Source organism: Acipenser ruthenus, chromosome 16, assembly GCF_902713425.1.
Source record: "Acipenser ruthenus chromosome 16, fAciRut3.2 maternal haplotype, whole genome shotgun sequence".
NCBI lineage: Eukaryota > Metazoa > Chordata > Actinopteri > Acipenseriformes > Acipenseridae > Acipenser > Acipenser ruthenus.
The window spans coordinates 25,991,333-26,012,820 of record NC_081204.1 but is presented as its reverse complement, the minus strand read 5'-3'; the positions used below and the strand labels follow the sequence as shown (position 1 = coordinate 26,012,820).

General features: G+C 37.2%; 1 protein-coding gene across 6 annotated transcripts in view; it reads right to left on the bottom strand.

Moving 5' to 3' along the window:
- The window catches only part of LOC117412345 (probable E3 ubiquitin-protein ligase MID2), a 132,818-nt gene that overhangs the window by 62,671 nt on the left and 48,659 nt on the right, over nucleotides 1-21,488 (bottom strand). For 3 of the 6 annotated variants that reach the window (XM_058989146.1, XM_058989144.1, XM_058989149.1), the window contains one exon: nucleotides 18,937-18,987. The exons of 1 other annotated variant lie outside the window; for it this stretch is intronic. The gene's annotated coding sequence lies outside the window, so the exon portion shown is untranslated. Of the gene's footprint in view, nucleotides 1-3,109; nucleotides 3,397-3,462; nucleotides 3,628-18,936; nucleotides 18,988-21,488 lie in introns of those variants that run through there. 2 more of the 6 variants (XM_058989147.1, XM_058989148.1) reach the window with 2 other exon arrangements.

Genomic DNA, 21,488 nt, shown 5'->3' with positions numbered 1-21,488 from the left:
TGTGGTTTACCAGTGTGCCGTGCTGATTGGAGTTATCTTTCTATACTATGATAGCAGTCTGCTGTTTTCAGTATATGTATCCATCTTATATCAGTCTGCAGTAACAATCAGAAAGAGAACATATATATTTTACAAGATGTTTTTAACATAAGTGGTATTGTTGCAGACTGACTAAGCAGTAAAATAAATCTATAAAACACAAGGAAAGGTGTATTGCATGGTGGCATTAGTGAATTACTGGGGGAGGGAAGCTGATCAATTAGACCACTAAAGGAACAGACTCTGACATATATGCAAAGAAGACAATAAATAAACAAAAGCAGCTCCTACATGGAAGTTTCTGCTTGTTTTTAATTAGTATTTAAAATGATCCACCAGCTGTTACAGCCTGCCATTGGGAATGAAAGTGAAGAATACAAACTACCCAAGCCTAACATTTAAGTTACAGTATTTGTCTTGTCATTTAGAATATTTTTTTTAGGTTGTCTAGTGTTTGTACAGTGGGCTGAAGGCAATTGTTGAAGGATGGCTCCTTTCAATCTTATGTTTGCTTTTCCCGCCACTGTTTGTTTAGAATCAAGTTCAGCCTTGCAAAGGTGGTGATTTTGAGAGGTTTGTGTTGAACAATCTGCAACTTGACCTGTCCCTTTAGAAGGCTGCCAAAGTAAATATTCGACTAAACTTAAAAACATGAAAAGCTTGCCAAACAAGTAAACATTACAGTTATTGTGATTTACCACACAAATACAAACACAATTCATAGGCCTATCACTGTGCACAATCATACACACTTATCAGATCAACAACCTGTACGATTACAAGCTAAGGCATGCCTCTGATTAAGCGGTACTGACAAAACCCCATACCTACCTACCTGACTAACAGAACGCCAACCCTGGTCCTGGGGACCCCCTGTGTCTGCTGGATTTCATTCCAAATGAGCTCTCAATTACTTAACTAGACCCAATATTGAACTTGTTATTTGCTTAATGAGACCTTTTCAATTATAGCTCTTAAACAGTACACCTGTACGATTTACTAAGGTCATATCAACAAAGCTAGGGTAATATATATATATATATATATATATATATATATATATATATATATATATATATATATATATATATATATATATATAACATTTTAAATAATTCAATATACATAGATATCTGGTGGTCCGTGGAAAATGTTTAAATCGCTGTTTTGCAGAAAGTAGCAATGTGGAATGCCAAAGCATGGTGCGAACTACCTAGTAAAATCTAGAAAGGAGCTGTATTTTAGTGCAACATTTACATGGTTGTGGGAAACTGAACTTTTGTAGTACACAGGCCAACTTAAATTTATTTAAAAACGTTTAACTTGTTTTGTGCCGCTGCACACCCCAGGCGGAACAACACGTCTTGAAAACGGGAGTTATAAACTGCAAACAGAATATATTCAGTAGTATACCAAGATTAAATAACCATACAAAAGCTCCGGTTTTTCGTACAGAAAACCAAATTACCTAGATCAGCGGAGCAATAAGCTGCAGTTTCCTTTACTTCTCTGATCTGCTTTGAAGATCAGTCATTGCTTAGTGCGGGGAAATCCGACCCGCATGACGTCTGTCATATGCTAATTAAAAATTAAAGAGTACCATGGACAACTACTACAGAGCGTGAATTTCCATTGCTTCATTTATATTTGCACTGAAAGGTGACCAGAAAGTCAGATTCCATTGCAATGCGAATAACCACGTTTTTCAACGGGATGTTGACGAATGGATTTACTGTATCACAATGTTTTCACTGCTTCTTTTGAGTATCCCATCTTAACCAATATGTTCTCAATTGCTTTAAAAACACTTTGCTAATATTAAGACATTCTGTATGAATACATTCTGCTTCCACCATTTTCTGATATCTAAGTCAATAACAACCTGTTTGGGCATGTTCAACATTACAACTATTCCAAGTCTATGTTAAACATGCAAAAAAACAAAACAAACACACGGAAGAGTAAATAAAGTAATATATATATATGGGTCTCATTAACTCAAAATAATGCTTTTCCAAAACCCGCAGCAACTCCAACACGCTGGGTTAGACAAATACGCATTAAAAAAAAAGGTTTTAACAGCGACCGTCTAATCAGTTTTTGGAATGTGGACAGCGGCTTTCAGGAAGAGAATGTCGAGCTGTAATACACAATTCAAATCATGGCGCAATTAGAGATTGTTAAACTGCATCTCTGGAAATCGAAAGGGCGACTTAATACTGAGTTTCAAAGCAGAACATTGCGACGTAAACGCGAGTTAAAATGTTAGTTTTACAGGGAACAGAAGCACCAACCATATGTGAAAATGCTACCGAAGTTAATGAAGCTGAACTTCACCTAATACAAAACACGTGGAGACGTCACTGTATGTAATGAGCTATCCCAAATACATGTTTTTATAAATGTATTGTTCATATCATGTAAGGCTAGCCAAGAAAATTGCTGGACTAACGTGAAACACCGTGCAAGACCGTACATTTGCGTTTAGCTCTGAATTTAAAGCAATTTGCTACAATGTAATCTGCAAAGCAAAATATTGCACTTTTATAACGAAATAGTTATTTTGTAGCAGGAAGCACTGAAACATTGTTCACACAAACCCAGAATGATACATGTATCAATCTCTGAGTATGACCGTGTTGTTGGTAATGCAGCTATTGTGTCACTTTGTATACACGGTTTGTATCGCACATGACAATACCAAACCATTCTGTTACGCCTCACACTTTAGCAACAGTATTGACTGTGAGATTACGATTAAAAAGACACATTTTATTTTTGTAATCTTCGAATTATAAAAGTAATTAACTGCACTACTCTACAAAAAGAGGCTCCGCTGCCTTTTTAGCGGTCTTTCCAATACAAATTCACAGTATGCTAAATAATGTTTTCCCATTTATCCGCGCACAGCAGACGGCTACGATTTAGGGATAGTAACTTCAACGGCATCACTTTACAACCAGTAGTATCGGATAAGACGCAGAAATTAAAAAAAAAAAAACATTGCTATCCTTTGCTTTGTTCAGTCTGATTATAATTACTCAAAATTATAATTACTCAAATCCTTTACCATCATCTGTATCCAGTAGAAATCCAAAGTCTTCTTAAGGGGGTGAATGCCAGGTATTTAAAACAAAGTTCCGTATGTCCTATTTGTCTCAGTCCCGCGTTAGATAATGAAACGGCGCTCTATCCTATACTTGCTTCTTAGTATCTCGCCTTAGCTGAAGTGCGCTTCGAGTTCCCACAGTACAGTGTAGTCTGCCGGTGAGTGTTAGATTTCGCAGATATCTATCGGCGCAGTGTTCCTCCTTCGTTCTGCTGCTGTTCCTATGCAGAAGTGTTGACACTCGGCAATGAACCTGGAACCCAAACAACAAAAGAGAGACAGACAAACACACACTGGGGGGAGGGGTTACCTACCAGCTTATTATCCCAAGCATTCCCTTTTTCTGTCATCTTGAAAATAGGAAGAAACGAAGTAAAAAATAAAAAAAAATACACCCAGAAATAGTAGAACTACAAGACCGTGGCTCAGTGTGGTAAAAGAGAAAGAGACTATGATCCTGTCTAGCAATGCAAACCTCAGCGGCTCAGGCAGAAAGCTTAGGCTTCGATACGTAACTTCGGGGAGGAAAAAAAGAGACAGACAATTGCAGGAAACCAGCTCCTCCCACCCCCTACAAAGGGAAAAGCAAAGCCCGCAGAACTGCTCGCGCATAAGCAGCTGCACAAAGCCAGAGTAAAAGCTATACGCACTCTCCTCTCCTGCAATGTAAATGTCAGGTTGTTAAAAGTTGAGAAATGGCAACCTCTACTGATAGTAACCACTGCACCCTTAATGATAATCGGATGGTAAATATTATTATATGTGGTGTGGAGATTACAATAAATCCCATACACTATCCCTGAATTACCATACACTATCCCTGAATTACCAGTGGTAAAGTTGCACACAAATTGAGCACCTAGAATGGGCCGGCTGGACCATTTGATAATATAGGATTCCCAAAATGTGCACGGGATACTGCTGAGCTTATATGATAATATAAGAATTTAATTGTGACAATTATTATATACACTACTAATATTATATGTTATTACAAACTAGCTCCCTATAAGGAACAAAACAAGCTAGTAAATTTAAATTAAATTAAATTAAAAAGAGCTTTATGCATCTTGTAATTATTTATACATATAATCTCAAAAAGTTAATGATAACATGGATTTCCTAATTACTGGCCAGCAAGTCATACCCCCTACCAAGGTTCTTTGCTAAATATGAATTTCCCTGCACAATTCTAAAATCGGTTGGTTTGGTCTACCAAGACATATCAGAGCTATTCCTGTTGGAGTTGGATTTTTAATTTGCACGCACAACAGTAATGCCATTAATGGCAATAGCATTATCAACGGGACTGTTATGTGTTTACATTTAGTGGTAAAAACATAATACTCATAATGATACAATGATGAAACCCTGCAACAATTCTAGTACACAGACACACTATACTGCAGATACTCTGAACATAGGAATTTGTACTTGCAGTGATGCATAAACGTTAAAAAAAAAAAATCATTGGTGTATCATGTCACGATTAAGACATTTGATATGAGCTGAAAGTTCAGGAGCGAATGCTTCAAAGTTAGACAGAGGGCCCCTTTGAATCACAACATGGTATGACGGTCATTACCTAGAACTCCATATAAGCCTGCCCTCTAATAAAATAAAACTACAAGGCCACAGGACATTGCTGTTGTCTAAACAAAGATTGAAGCAACCTGTGACAATGTATTTGAGCTAGAATACTGATTTCTCTTAAATGAGCATCCTAGAGAGTCAACAGTTAAGACCCTGTTTAAAGACTTGGTTAATACACCTTTAAAAGCATGCTGTAAACATACTTAATCACAGATTAGGAGCAACACGTTGAGTTGAAATAAAACAGCAGTCAAGGGCTATAAAACATATCGGCTGGGCTACATTGCTTTTATTTTAGACGTCATCCCTGCATTTGATGATATCAGCCATCTACATTTTGAGCAGGGGACAATAGAAAGCACAACAAGGCCATTAACTAACAGAGGATGTTGTTGAACTCTTTCCCAGGAAGAAACAAAGACTTGAAAAGCAGGCACGAGAACCCTTTGAAACGGCAGCTGCACAACAGCAAGAAAAGTGGATAGAAGTCGTTTTTGAGTACCGCGTTAGAAAACTGTGAGGAGGAACCTGCAGTTGTCAATGCCTTTTCAAAAAACAACAACAAAAGGACTGCAGCTCAGCCTTCAAATTTTAACCTGCCAAGTGTGCTTCACATTATTAAAAAAAGATGAATCTTGGGCATAAATGGAAGTGGAAATGGTTTCTGTTATGGTTTTAAAGCAGCAATGTCCCACAGCGATGTTCAATGTTATAGCGAAATATTGTATATGATAAAAAAAAGAAAACAACGTTTAAATTATAGCTTTGGTTACAGTTTAGGCATGTTTTTCTTAATGAATTGCAGACTGCAGAGTTTAACTTCATGTGGGATTCTAATCCATTTAAACTAAATATTCCATGTATGATCAGCAGTTACATGAGTAGCTGCATTTGTGGAGTGGTCTATGCCTGTATTTAGCAGGATACCAAAACCATTTTTCCAGTATTTAGCATACAGGTAGAATTCTCCCAGAATTCCACTCAAATTGTATTATGCAGCCAATACAATTTCAAGTGAGCTGACATTTTTTACTCTAGTAAATTGCCCTCCTTAGATTTATTTTAATGTCAGCTTCTCTTTCTTACATTCTTGTTGCCCTTCGCTGACAACATTCTACAGCATCTGGCAGATGTGTTTTCACTGGATTTTTAAAAATAGATACAAAGAATAAAAACACCAGAAATTTGTTTCTGCACTGTCAGCTCCAGCCTCAATCGTCATCCACATCAACATACTGTTACGTTGGCCTTATTTGAAAGTTCTGTGCTGCACTAATCTTTCTGCATGTCAGTGCTGCAGCACTAACATAACAACCCTTTAGTTTTCATCACCGTCTTGTTTCAGTTTAGCTTAGTTTTTCACTTCAATCCACACCGCACTGCCTGCCATTACAATACGTTCATACTTAGAGTACAATACAAAACTGTCAGCGTCTCTCTGTAAGCCCTTACGCTCTTTGTTACAGGAAGCCCTGTGATCCCCAGCTGTGTGATAGAAGCAATAAAGAGGTACCTTTGCTCTGAACACCTGGTGAAGAACACCTGGCTGGGGAGGACAGCCATTAAAGCTTATTTTCACATCTAATCTGCCTGCCATTGAATAATGTTGATGTAATTATTTGAGGAAGATGTTAAATAGACATGTAAACAAATGAGACGGCACATGGCTTGACATCTATTTGAGCTAAAATATATATATATATATATATATATATATATATATATATATATATATATATATATATATATATATATATATATATATATATATATATATATATTACACAAAATGTACATTTGGGCACTCCTTACTTTACGAATGATTGCCTTGAACATGCATTATTTGTAAATGTTCTTCCCCCACTGTTACACCTATCCCTCAGATAGCCAGCGATCCATTTTCAATCGAATGAGACTGAAGGCATTGTGAACCATGGTGATAGAATGAGCTCAAGATTCAAGCTGACAGAAAGCCATATGACTGTGAAGGACTTTTGCATTTTCTTCAAAGTAGATGGCATGCTTGCCATGTGATTACATAACAAACTGCAATTACCTGCGCTGTATGGAAACCCGGACTGTGAAATGCATCATTAGTAACCTTTCCTTGATGCAGTACTCTAATTACAGGCATTGGACAAAACACAAAGGAGAAACCCTTGTCAAACCGCTGTCAAAAGGATATATGGCCACCAAGATGTTTAGGGTGGAATTTTGCATGTTCTCCAGAATAGCCACAGATTCATCACTTTTATGACTGGTCTATATGAAATGCAACTTGCTTGTGCATTACAGAATGCGGAAGCACCTGCAAACCAGGCTTCCACTATTAGCCCTTTATGAAAGAATCTAAGATCTGCCTTGCAATAGGAAGACACAGCTTTTATACATGTCAGGAATTTAATTTGAACACCACATTGAGAGAGCATAACTTCTGCTGCACAATATATCAAACAAGGACTATTATTTGTTAATGCTCTTTAAATTTTCAAAATATATATCTTCAGTAGCCCAATAATCACCACTTAACTCGAAACCCCTGTGTCACTACGGATGTCACATTTGATCCACTTTCAATTAATTTAAGTCACGTCTTACAACATAATCCCTGCCTGAGGGCAGCTTTTCACACACTGTTACTGCCCAGCACAGCTGCCATGCTTCGAAACCCCTCAGTATGTGCCAATAAGAACCCAGATGAACAGTAATGTGCCTTTCATCTAATCGATAGGTGCAACACCCATCATGTGGTCCCTCCATCCGCTAATTCAATGTTCGTAGGTGCCAGACCACAGGGCTAGACCCTTCCACGTCTTATTCAGTGGGGCAGTCATCGGCCTGATAGCAAATCAATCCCACTAATAGCCTTGTCAAGAGCCAGGCCTGCACTCATGCACGAAATGAGATCAGCTTGCAATGCCAACCAAATGATAGAAACGGATACCATCAGGGATATTTTACAGGAAGCTGTGAACACACAATCATTATGTACTTGAAAATATATACCATTTAACCACATTTAAATCGATACCTTCTCAAGTTGCAAAACAGCTTTTGGTTTATGATCTGATTTGCCCCAGGAAATTTAACAGACAATAATGCAAGCATGAAGTCTTCTGTATTTATTTATTTAATTCTTTTATTTTTATATATATATATATATATATATATATATATATATATATATATATATATATATATATATATATATATATATATATAGTAGAAATAGTTCAACAATAAAGCAGGCTTATGAGTTTTATGGAGGCATATAATAAAGAAGATTTTTTTTTTTAAAGATGATTAAAATAGACAATGTTTTGTTCAAATAATAGGCCCATATTTACAATCGAACTAAGGGAATTGTTGTTTGAATATAAAAAATATGTTTAGGGATTTGAAATGTGCAATGTTGCACATTAACAGTGTTGCCTTTTCAAGAAGTCTTGTAATACAATATTGATCTCTACAAGCAGCGAGATTTGTTGATTTGGACACGGTTAAAAGCAACATATGTCCACAGAATGCTTTTAAAAACTAATATTGTATAGTATTGTATATGTGAGCAAAAGCTCATCAGGTTTCTGCTCCAAAATATCCAGTCTGTCATTTTAACATAACACCGTGTTTATCAAAAAGCAAAGAAATTGTTAAAAGACACCAAGATAAATCTGGCATCCCAAAGGCCCTTTGAGCTTAATTGCTAATAACTCCCTAAGTAGCAACTGCATATAACAGATGAAATTCAATAGCAAAAAGTACAACTCAGTTTAAGATTCATGTCTGACAATCATTTCCAGATTTTCTTTCATGGGTGCTGTTTTCAAACTGAGGAGACAATTTTAAATAAAGCAGAATAAGGCAGTGCCAAGATCTCTGAATACCTGAACCTGCTGCAGCCAAGTCATTATCTATAGAAACATGCCATTTTATTGCTTTAGCTGTGCAATATATATACCATTAACCCCATAAGATGAATGCTATGTATTTTTCCCTAGAAGGTCGTCAGTATTGTGTTGTGAATGCAATTCACCTAGATGCATGTTCTGGTACAAGATCCCCAACCAAGTTACAGAACACATGTTAATGTGGGTATAGTGGTTCACAACTGAAATGATGGTTTAGTGGTTTCCATTCCCAGTGCGCATTAGTTCACACCAGTACACAACAAAATCACCATACAATTCAAGATCTCTGCTTGAGGCCATCACTGATGGCAGGGGTTATCAGGTCAAGAATTAGGTACCCTCACTTGCAAGGTTGTGAGTTTAAAGCATGACCATTTAGCCTCAGCTTTTCTAAGCAGTAAGTCTAAAACAGTTGACACATCCCTTTGTCTAAGAGTTAGAAAGGGAAAACATACATTGAACAAATAATAAGCACTGTGCTGTTCATGTTACCAAGAAGCATATATATACACACTACCATTTGAATTTTTTATGCCACACATCATTGACACTCACCAATGGTTAGCATAGATTGCAGGTTCATCTTTTACGTAGTCAGCACACATTTCCCTTCTGTGGAAATCTGCCTGTGAAAGACCCCCCCCCCCAGCGAGAGATCTCAAGTTTCAGAGTAAAACAGATAAACTGTTCTTAACCTCTCCACTCTTTAATCTAGGTCAATAGCAACCACAACACGATACTGAAACCAGAAGTGCAGGTTCACTGTCTCCAGAGAACAACCTGAAGATGATCCTGCTCATGAAGAATCTCTTTGATCATTTAAACAAGAAGCTGGCTACCACGTATACACTAATGACAACAACATACTGTATCATTATTACAACATTGTCTCTGCAAGCCAGTATATTATAATCAGAGAACTCCTAGCATGGAAACACCTGTGGTCTAAATTATCTACATTATACTGTCTGTATCCTACAAATAACACAGAACTATCAAAAGTGCAAATGAACATGTACCCAGAACAGTCCTGCATGTAGTTCAAGTTCAAATAGTGCGATTCATTGAACATATTCTCTTTTTAAACTAAGCGAGTCTGCAGCAACGTATGAAACATTCAAAACCCGAAGTACTGTTTTTATTTTAATACTCTGCATTTTGATATGGATTTTTAATTCCATGTGCAGTTGTCCTTGTATTGCATTTACAGCAGCGTTGTGTTCACGAAGAATCACTGTAGTGTGAAACGCTTAAGATTTTCCCTGTCCCGCCACCATTTAATTAATATGTTCTTTACAGTGAATTATTTGCATTTAATTTGCAGATGCTTAGACAATCCAGAATGGGTAATCTCTTAATTACTCGCGTATACAATGGTTTGCACCTTGTAAGAGGAGGTGCAAAATTTTTGGAGGGTCAGCCATTACCCAAATGCAAGGCTAAATCCTTACATCTCATTATAATTGCTAAGTATTCCTCTTTTCTGCATTTGAATACCATTTAAATGTATTAATGTTAGCAAAGTGCTAATTTGATAGCAGGTGCAGAACGGCAGGTGAAAACCATTCTTTATATATGTTGCATTTTTAGCGAACACTAAAGTCCCACTTTATGGCAGCTAAACAAGTTTTTTGGCAGCGATATCGGTGTTTTGCAGCCGCAAATCACTTTGCACATCGGCACCATAATATGACATTCATGAATTTAACATACATCCAACATGCATTTTTTCCACATGGGTACATTTTTCTGCACGTGTGGAATACACCCTTAACTGTCATTTGGTATTAGATCATGTTTTTGTACAAACCTAGTGATGCAATGAGTATTATTAAAGGTTGAACTGATCAGATCTCCAATGCTTCACCGGAGAGATGACAAATCGAATTGCTTTTACAACGTAAAGACTGCTTGTATCTTCCTTGCTGCCCACATGTACTGCAGTTAATTGAAACATAGTGAATAACATGGCATCGAGTAGCCGGCCAGCTGTAACAAATCTGGCAGACTGTGGTATGCATTCATACGTACAACTACAACTACAAATAATGCTCTACAAGGAAGAAACTTTCTTCATTAGGAGCCTAGTTTGCATGTGTTTCTTTGTTGTAGAATATGCTTTATCAAGATTTCTCTTGGTATTGCTTTTAATGAAGTTTTATAAAATGGCAAGAATAAATAAATCTAAATTGGCTTACAAGTGTTCCAGCCTGTGCAAATGTCACCATACTTTCAGAACCACTCTGCCTGATTCAACCAATTAACTTTGGAAGGGGTGGCATGGGATAGGGGGTACCCTTTGTAAATCTGCACGCCTAGGCTGTAATGATACTTGGCTTTGCCTCATGCCAAACACCCCTAGGCGTGCAGATATTGTACCATATTTGACCACCGTGGCATGTGTTGTTGCTGTCATAACTATATACTGTGCCTTGTCTCAACACCTTACCTGTTTAATAATATCTTATTATGCATGTCTTTATCATTCTCTATTGTTGTTTCTGTAACTGTATTTTCAGCCCCATCTGCTACTGCAGCCAAAGTGAGCTTGTAAATATAAAATTCATAGGTTTCACAGTGCTATAAAATACCACTGCGCACCTCACTTCTGAAAATCCCTCGCCTATTTAAATGACTGCATTCATCAAAATATACCGAATGTCCCTTTTAAAAATGCTGCATTCCTTTTTTTCAGACAGCTGGAACTCTTCCTCAATATTAAGCAGGGCTAGGTGCCTGCAACATTGTCATCTATGACCCCTTGGTGTTATTTCTATTACTCTGTTGCCCAGCTTTCAGTATCTACTCCTGGCAAGTTCCATTTTGCTCTGTGGTAGAAATGAGCAGTGCATTTGTATTGCAATTAACTTAGGCAATCAAGAAAGCAATTGCAGTAGCTGCTCTCAGTATAATAATTCAATAAAATGATTACAGAAAGCTGCTGCTACATCTATTCAGTCCAAATTGCAAAGCTGTTTTGACAGCACATTGGAGTGGAAAAAGAGCAGTTCCAGAGGTCTACATATTATCTTACAGAAGGCTCATTTTACAACAAACTACAATACAGTCCATATTTTGTGCACATTAAGAGTAAATAAAACAAAACACACACCAAGCTGGAATAAGGCCATGGTCAATTTTTTTTTTTTAAGCAAAATATATGAACATGTGGTTCCCATTGCGGGGAAGGCTTTTCAAGAGTTTGATGTGTTTATTTTGTGCTTTGGAATTTTTTTGTTGTTGCATGTGTTCATTTTTGTCTTTATAGGAACTACAGAAGTCCATTATCTTTCATTTGGACACACATCATTAATCTAGCTTTCCTTTTGTAGGTGTGAGGAATGAACACTAAGGTAAAATACAACACTGATACAGGACCATCATTGCTGCACAATCCTCTCAAGAAGCTGAACATAGGCTAATGCTGAATCATGCATTTCATTACCAGCACAGTATGGCAATCACAATCTACATAGGGTCATCTTTTATAAACAGTAAATCCATCCTGTGTTTTTTTTTTTTTTTTTAATTGTTTTATATAAAGGGGGTTTGCAGTAAACATTTCGTAAACTAAATTACAGTACACCCACATGAACTGTCTATTGGTTGATTCATGTTTCTGGGATCATTGGAGACATATCTTATACAGAAAGAGCTCTAGTATTTAGTAAGCCTGTGAAGTACCAGTGTGCATATGGATAGATCTTGGCTAATGTTTGTAGATTGGCCAATAAGATAAATCACTTTGCTTTGAATGACGAATGCAAACAGATGCACCCATGCAAAGTAGTCCTGTAAGATACCTGTGCTGGCGTCAGTGTAGCACACAAAGCAATGACACTTGTACCCAGCCCTGTTCGTTTGTGGACTGGACAACAAAGCCACTGAAGAAGGGTGGTGCCCACAGACACTCTGTGGAGTGTCAGAGGCTCTGGTTGAACTTGTATCTCCTCACTATTTCCATGAGGTGGGTCCCTTTCATACTAAAGACAAGCATAGCAGTGATTTAACATAACCAATTCATTAGCTGTATGCCCTTTGAATAATATTACACTGGTTTTAAGTAGGTTTGCACAAGCATTACTGAGATTAACATAAAAGACCGGAATGTTTTGAGGAAATCTCACCGTCGGGTTCAACAGGCAATAGCAGCAGTTGCAATTAAGCCAACAGCAAATGCTTTGGCAGATCCCTCCCCTTTTGATGATGATTGGTGTTTGAAAAGCAAAATGCAGATCTTTGTATTAAATGTCCTTGACACGAATTTGCCAGTTGGGATTGTTTGATCAGTAAGTGAGCACTGAGAGCTCTGTGTGGACTACCAGGGTGTGCCTGGAGCCAGCTCATGCACAGAGATTAAAAGGGGATACATGACCCAGAAGGCAGTTCTTCACAATAATCTTATAATATTGTAACATTAAACAAAGCATGATGAAACAATATCAGTTATGTAATTTTGTACTTTAACAAACAAGTCAATTTCTTAAAAATGTGCCAATTATAAAGGTTTGATTTTATATACGAGCCATACCTGTAGGCCCAAAAGTGAAAATAATGCTCTTAGCCCCTTTTTCACCACCTTTAACCTCAAACTTCGGGGTCTTGTGATTTTTTTTTGTAATAAATAGTCAAGCCATTGCCATTACTCAAAGTTTCCTCCTCTAATGAGAAATTGAAGGCGGGAACACATATTGCACAGTGGTCCTGATATGGTAGCAAACTGCTGTGCATATGGTACAGTAATGGATGGCCAGTGTGTTTCTAAATATCAAAGGGTGAAAACATCAGCCCTGGATCATCAATCCAGCAATGGCTCATACCAGCTGCAGTGCTGTCTTGAATAATGTAGTACCGCTAGAGGAAAAAAAAGGCCTATAATTAGTAGATCATCTTCATATAAAGCCTTAGAATGTTCACCCAGTAAAGGCAGTACTGTGTTGGGAGGACAGTGTGAGACACACAATCAGAACCTCACTGGTTTGAATCCTGGTCATGCGGAGTTGCCTATTTTGTCTTAGCACTGCACTGGTCTTTGCACTCCTGTGGGTTGGAGAGGAAAACCAGTAGGGGACAGTTCACCTCTTCCCAGGCTGGGCTCTTGCCTTCAGTGAAAAGAGGTAACTGGCTTGACAGCAAGAACAGAGGTTGCCTGTTGATATTCAGTCCCCCTGATCGTTAAGAGGGCTGCAACGGCGAGGTGACATTGGGTAGAAAGATGGGGGTGAAACTTGTACACAATTCAACCAAAAATAAATAATTTGTACTGCCACGAAAGATCATGTTTGCTGACTTGTTAATATGACACAGGGACAATGGTTTAGAGATATATACTCAAAGGCCTTGACATCTATTCTGATGGCCTATACAATACTTGACACTGATCGCTGATTTCTCTGTTCTTAATGAAACTCAAACAATTCACTTTTGTAAAATGCACCAGCATTTAAATATTTTATGGGCTGAGAGTATCAGAAATCCTTTCACTCTGGCTCTCAACCTGTTAGTCAGTTACATCAACCAAGATCTGATGTGAACATAATGAGGTGAAAGGAAAAAAAAATACCACGACTCATATTAACTAATGCTTTCTGTGACTGATTTAGTAATAAAAATGTAAAGTACATAAGCAGAGAAATGATTTACAGTAATGAATGCATTGCTCATATTAGTCAACACTGTCACGCTCTCCATCTTGCTTTCCACTAATAAATATAACATCTGCCCCCTAATTTGCCACAGCTGTTCTGTTTTGGCAATTGTGAGTGAAAACTGATGGCCAACACAAACAAATCCTTTTCGAATGAAGAGGAATGTATTTGCCAGCTAGTATTGAAAAGAAAAGGGCACATTTCTGCCCCTTGCTCTGGACAATTAGGTAGCGTTAAGCTGTAAAGCTCCAGCACGGAGGTGGAGGCACATTGCACAAATAGCACCTTGGAGCCAACATCTTTTGAGCGTGAGTGGGTGTGACTGTGATATTTGTTAATGTTAAAATGGCACTTTACAGTACAAATATCCTTTAGTACACAAAAGTTTAAATGATTAAAAAATAATGTAGGTTTTTCAGATGAGCTCTTCACTGAAGCTAAAGCCAGCATTTCTAATATAAAACAGAAAGTATGCTTTATATAATAATAGTAAACAACATGCAGATGACAGAATTCCTCTAGTCCTCAGATATCACCCTACCAACAGAGAAATATAGAAAATCGTGAAAAGAAACCTTAAAATGTTACAGCAAGACCCATCTGCATCGCCTATTTCCAAGACTCCTCCACTGATATCACATAGAAGAGACAAGAATCTAAGAGAATCTGTTGTCCACAACAAGATCTGTTCTTCTGGTGAACTTTTAAAAAGGCACAATTCCATGCAATAGACCATGATGCCCTACCTTTAAATACATTAACACCCAAACATAGATCAGCAGCCCTAAAACATCCATGAACATTTTACATGCATCTCTAAAGGAATAGTATACTGCATTATCTGCAAGAAATGCAACAAACTGTACATTGAGGAAACTCAAAAGACATTTAGCAGACCACTTCATGGAACATTTAGAAGCATTCAAAATCAACACATTTCCACGTATTTCATATACAGTCTATTATTCATGTTTGTGTCCAGCACAACAATGATAAATTAAGCAATGCCTATTTGAAATAATAATGGTTTAATTATGATGTATTAGGATTAAAAACCATGATCATGATTAAATCAAACCCATGAAAGGGGTAATTTAATGGAATCATTAAAACAAGGTTCATCTATACTGTTGTATGATTTCCAAGACATTACTGTGTAGCTCCCAATAGATCATGATTGATGAGAAATGGAAAGAAATTAAAACAGCATTATTGATATGACAATTACATTATAATGATGGATAATTTAAACCCCATAGTAACTGTTTAGAAAATAACCAAATACTGATATTTAAAAATATATCATTCTGCAAGCGTTAATAAAACTTAAGATGGTAGGCTGTACCATCCATCCCCCAGTCCACTGTCTTCAGAAATAAAGAAATGTATTTGTTTTCATTTGCTCAATATCACATTCATCAATTTGAACAACAGGCTACTATAAAACAGCAAGGCAACACATTTTGACAACTGGTTTACAACATCCATGGTGCACTACAGTAGCTGGGAGTCCTTGTTTTAAGGTACTTCATCCTTTGACAATCAAACCAACACTAAAACGTACGCTGGAAAACTACTAAGCCCAGGTCAACTTTTAAACAAGAGCCAGAAGCAGATCGACACTGATAAAATCAGAGGTGACAAGGCTCAGGTGTGTTCTGTTCTCAATCTGATCCGACTTGCTCTCCCCTGTCGGGGACAAACTTGAAAAGTTTAAAGTATAATTAATAGCAACACTGCCTGCTGCACTGCAGGCTTTAAACTCGGCCTGCTAATTCACAGCCGTCACGTGCAGCTGTGTCCCTCCTTGGGATGAAGAAACGGTCACCTCCTGAGTCACAGCAGCCCTGCTTACTGATAAATGAATGCAGTTACATTGCCATACCAATAAAGAGCTGTGTTATGCCATCTGCGCTGGAAAGAATGTCCCTTTTAGCAAGTATTCCACTGTATCAATATCCTGTCCCACAGTTTCAGAAAAGGATGATGACACAATAACTTTAACCCTCATTTGCATACTCGTCTTTTACAGTTGAATTTAATATTTAACATCTTAACACCACTCAGTATTCAAAAGTTTTAAAAAAGCTATTGCCGTCTAGATTATTTACCATGCTTAATTACTATTCCAGCAAAAACAACTTCTGAAAAGACTCCTGAAGTGACATCAGGAAGCATGTAAGCACATATCACCCTTCCTTAAATGTGCTTTACTTGCTCTTATCTGCCCCCTATTTTACTGCATTTAATCCTGTACTTCAGAGTACTATAATCTGCCAAGTGTTTCATCTGTAGTATTTTGTATTTAATTATATCCTGATGTAACTATCACAGACACTGTTATCTGTTATATTATTGAATTGTATTTTGTCACATTAATCCACTCATGCTATTCAACAGATGTGTTTTATTAAAAAGTGGATGGAAGTCACATGTCTGTCTGTCTGGATGCTGAAATGTGATTATAGACAGGAATCCAGTTGGCAGGTTGGTGCCTGTAATAATTTTGAATGGACCTTTATACTTATATTCTCTGACACTCTAATTTTCTCTTAATGAGTGAGCATTACACCATTTAGCCTGGAGTAACTTTTGCTAGCAGGGATTAGACCACAACGAGTCACTGCCAGCTGATTCTTGCCTCTTGGTGTAGTAATGAACAATTTGTTCACTGATTTGAAAGAAAGAAAGAAAGAAAGAAAGAAACTACCACAGAGCAAGTATCTCAGGGTTTTCTTTTACATTTATTTGTCTTAGGTTTTTCTCAGAAGATCAAGCCATTGCAATCTCATTTTTAGAAGGGTGGTAACAGAAAAATAAAACCATGAACAAAATAAAGAGAACCCAAAACATCACCAGTATGCACTGCCCCTGATAAGATTGACTATTCTTATCTTCATAAGCCCTGCCATATCAAAACATAAGATTTACAACTCTGCAACCATGTATTATTTAGTATTCTGAACAGAACCATGTAACACCACAATAAAATATGATTTCTGATTCTGATCTCCATAAGATGAAATAATGACAATCCCATAACTCTGCAATATCTGAAAGGGAATACAAAAAAAAAAAGCAGTAACATACTGCTACATCATTAGAGCTAAATCACCATGACCTACATCATCCATGTGATTTTAAATATATATATATATATATATATATATATATGCATATACATATACATATACACACACACACACACACATGTATATGATAGATTGCCTTTTGGTCACAGGTTTTCCTTCTTCAAACAAACACTTGACAACCAGGATGCAAGGAAAGGTCGTAGCGTGTGTTTATTATTTACAGTAATGAGAAGATAAACAAACAAAACCTAACCCGATCTTGGGTCCTGGCTAAACAGAAGTTGTCTCTAGCTAATAACAAGGCAGGCTAAGCCTGTTATCTTGTCTTCAAAACCAAATCACAATCCAAGCCGTGGTCCAAATACCTTTTCCCAATAGCTTGGTGTCCAATTTCACAGTACTAATAATAATCAGTTCACTCGTCTTTCTCTCACTTTCACTCTCCAACTCTCCAAACTCCTACCATCACCCTCAACCAAACAAAGACATTTTAAATGGTAACCAATCACATTGTTAAACAATTGATAAATCATTCAATTGACTAATTAATTTGAACTGGAGCCAACCCTGACTATGTATTTGTTTACCATCCAGTTGGTTTACGTTGTCTTTTCACATTTCGTTAATTTTCTTTAACCAACCCCTCACAAATATTATATAAATATATTTTTTTTTTTCCCCCCCCAATCAAGGCATACAGACTCAGCTACCTCTAACATCCTTTTACTTTTTAATGCTAGCACACAATCTAACACAGTCGAGACAAGTTTCCAGCCCACTGATCCATCAATGCTGGCTTTTCTGGATCAACACATTTAATGTGTTTATTCTGTTAAAGTATAATCTGGTCCTAACCTGACCATGTTTCACATCTTAATCAGAACTTCAATATAGGGATCATGGAGCTGGTTTCATGGGCACACTGTCCACACCGTCTAGCAATGGATGACGTCTGTTTTCTTGTGGAGGATTGATGATGACCCATAGTGATACTCACTGCTGTCAGTCCATGCACTGAAAGATGCTAAATGCCTGCAGCACTACGAATGTTAGTTTAGTTTTTAAAGGAATCCTAGGTGTATTCACATTTTTTTCTTTTGTTTTGCAAATAAAATACTTATAAATAGACCCTTCAAAATAAGGCAGACAAAAAAAAACAAAAAAAAAAAACACAGAGATGAGCGGGTGAGCTCAAAACAACCCTTGTAGGAAATTCCAGAGTACTTTATCTTGCTGTACATTTCAGTTTAGATTGTGTTACCTCCCAACTCAGCCTAATGGAGCAATGGGTCCCCTGGTCATATGATTCAGGATACTGGGATTTATTTTGTTCAGTAAATGCAAGACTTTTTTTTTTGGTTACATCATTGTTTTTCTCCTCCTGCAAGCAGAACTAAAACAGGGCACATTTTTGCACCCCCCTATTAGTATAAACTTGAAGATGAAACATGCTTCATAAGATTTCATATAGCACATCTTACCTGCTCATACCTGAAGAGAAGTCTGTGTTTCTATAAATGTAAACCATTATATAAAGGATGCCTTACCTGTCTATTGGCAGACCTGAAAATGGAAGCTCATGAAGTGAAGAGTGACAGCTGGAAATAAAAGAAGAAAATCATGATTGACAGGAACAATACGCGTCATCGAGCCAATCTATCCAGCTTAAGAACATTCCAGCGAAAAAAAAATCACAAATCGATTCGTGACACCACTTATAGCAATGTTACATTTCAAACCTCTAAGTACTTTTGAAAGCACCAGCAAAAATGAGTTGATCTGGAATCAGAGATTAATACAATACTTTATTTCATCCTTCATACTGTCAACAGTAGACATTCTGAGCACAATAACTGCCCTGATTTTGCCAAACTTGTTGCACATGCCTTGCCTCCTGTATGTAGACTTTTCAGATTGCATTTAGCTATAATCCGATAATTTCTCGGTTTTATACAGCTATTTCTAATCTTTCAGGGACTGTACGTGCATTGGTTTGTTATTGCAATAAATACTACAAAGAAGTTACAGAAAGACTACCCTACATTATTTCAGCCTCTTACACCAAAACGTGACTAAAAATGGGCAAAGATATACATATCAATTTATTAGTATATTTGATTATTTTATTGGGCTGCAGTTTAGACTGGAGTTATCTTTTCTAGAACTGCAGTTTTGAGAATTAGGAGATCCCGGACATAAGCCTCTCAAAAAACGTCATCTTGGTATTTTCAAGTTGAGTATCAAACTGATCAGTTGGAAAACAAGGCTTTTGTGTGTTTATTTGATGTCTGACAGAGCAAGCTGGCAGAAATAGAAATGACCCTTAAAAAATGTTGTTTTTTTTGTTTTTTTTACTGCACTGCTTAAAAAGTATGAGCAGTACAAATCAATTCCAAATGAAGCACTTATAATTTAAAATATACACTTCCAAGCGGTGTCAATTTCAATGAATAAATTAAATAAATGCTAAGAACAGATGAGATGGGGGACCGACAGAATTGTTGCCATTAAAATGGCAGTTTCATTCTATTTCAGAGTAGCATGTAAAAAATTGCTAAAAAACAGCAATTAAAAAGTGGCTAGATACAATTATCACTTGAAAGCACGGTCGACACACGTACACACCACTCCTCTGAACCATACTGTTCCAGTTTACAAAATCATTATCTGTGCCCTATTGTTTCTTTGGTGCCAGCAGTGTCCAATAAGTCAGGGACTACACTTGTGTTCTGTGGTATTGAAACATTTCATCGAATCCTTGATGAATGGTGCAGTATGTTTTTATTCAGTATTACTGAACTATTATTATTATTATACATTATGTATGTTAACCAGATAACACATTCATTTTGCAGCATGCAGAAATGTTAACAAAATGCAGCTACATATAAAACACAAACATACATACATACATACATACATTTAATATTTTGCTGTAATGGACCAGGATATTTGCATTTGTGGGCCATCTGTGAGTGACACATCAATGCATATTACATTACACAGTTTTATGTTGTTTTCTTAGCTGCAGAACATCATATCATATTTTTTCCTGTTTTAGTTCATGTTTTGTATTTGGGTGATTTTTTACCCATGGTCTAGTATTACAGCTGAATAGAATTGGCGGTGGTTATCGGTTTTAGTTGTTTTGGCCTCTGCTGTTTTTATTATTTCAACCCTTTGGGGGCTCAACCACAAAGAAATAAAATCACTGTAAAGAGTTAGGCAGCAACTGTTCAGTTTGCTTATTATGTTGAACAGCAGGAAAGCCATTTTAAGATTTGCAGTGCCAGATTTCTCCTCAAGGCCATTGCCAGAATTACTCATCAAACCCAAAATGTGTGATGCCAGTTTGTATCGTACAGTGGTTGTCTAACGAACACATGTTTTAGTAGGCAAGGTAATTATCACTGTCAGGTTGTATGTAATTTAGATCTAATCCAAAACAGTACATTACTTGATGTTTTAACTGGATTGATCCATGCAAGGATGTATTTTACAAATTCAAGAATTATACAGAATAATTGCATTGCCCCTTATGCCCAATATAGCCTGCATTTCATTAAGAAGCTTCCATTTGACAACCATTGACAAGTTTTAAAATAAAACCTACAATATGTTGAAAATGCAACATTTTACAAGTATCCCCCATACAGGTATTTCCTAAAATACAACCCCATAACCGAAGTCCGTGAGAATAGCCATAAAATGCATTGCAAGTACTGAGACTTTAGCATTTAGTTTGTGAAGTTAAGTCTTTGGTTGCAGGACAACCACCTAAAAGTCTACCCCCACATGCTTTTGGCAGCTAGATCGATCTATTTTCTCTCTGTCTCTGCCTCAGGAGCTGGTATCGGGCTGATGTCTTCATATTTGATTGCGTCACCTACCAGCCCTGACCCCTACCCCCGTGTACACAACACTCTCCCCGGCCAGCCTCAAGTCCTCCCTCGGACTTGCTCACCAGGCTACAGGCTTGCATGTGCCTTCCGGGGTACCTGCATCCACTTCTGACACCGATGTCATTGAACGCTTGCGTGGTGACGTCACAGACCCGGAAATACAGGCACACAGTATGGTGAGTGAAGCGCTGATACGT